Source organism: Tupaia chinensis, unplaced genomic scaffold, assembly GCF_000334495.1.
Source record: "Tupaia chinensis unplaced genomic scaffold, TupChi_1.0 Scaffold147391_1, whole genome shotgun sequence".
In the NCBI taxonomy this organism is placed as follows: Eukaryota; Metazoa; Chordata; class Mammalia; order Scandentia; family Tupaiidae; genus Tupaia; species Tupaia belangeri.
Window position 1 is genome coordinate 1 of NW_006207243.1, and position 763 is coordinate 763.

Below are 763 nucleotides of genomic sequence, written 5' to 3' on the forward strand. Positions count from 1 at the left end.
ACTCAGGAAAAAGTTATTTTTAAAAATACCCTATTTACTTCTGAAGAAGACTAACTCCAAAATATTTACACTCACTCATTTTCATCTTCATTGTCAAAAGAAAGAAAGCTACTGTCTTTTATTTGCTTTTGTGAGTTCTTTTTCACTGAGTCCTGCTTACTCATTTCATCTCCATTTGTTATCTTCTTTTTTGAGCTGGCTGACAAACCTGAGTATTTTTCATCTGAGGGACGCTTGACTAGTTTTCAGTACATAATTCTCCCATCAGCTGAAGCTGGTTCTTCATCTGCTTTGGCAGTCTTTATTTCTGCCTTAATTTTCATGACTTCAAATGACAGGTCTCCCTTTTTTAGGCCACTACTTGAGGCTGTTTGTCATCTTTGTCACTGTGGTCACTATCTTCATCTGGGAGTTCAGGCTGGATTCTCTTGGTCTCCACTGTGGGCCCTTCCTGGGAGCCAACCTGCTTCTTGAAGTGGGCCAGGAATGCTGGCTCTGAAGGCCACACATACTACACCTGGTTCTGCTTGTTCATGCTAGTTCTGGGGGGAAACAAGTTCCCGGAACAACTTGCTATGGCTACAGTGGATGAAGCTTACCTCTGGGGTTTTTTTTCATTGTTTTTGGTGGTTTGGTCAATGTTGGAGGCTTTATCTTCAAGATCAAAAATTCTTTCTTCTGCACAATCCATTTTGCTTTTAATGATTTCTAGGGAATTTTGATTTCTTGTACTCATTCTTCATTACCAGAAATTCTGTTTGAT

General features: G+C 39.7%; 1 pseudogene; it reads right to left on the reverse strand.

The window, feature by feature from the left end:
- Nucleotides 1-71: 71 nt before the first annotated feature.
- On the reverse strand, nucleotides 72-535 carry LOC102482536 (uncharacterized protein KIAA1143 homolog pseudogene; annotated as a pseudogene).
- Nucleotides 536-763: the final 228 nt, after the last annotated feature.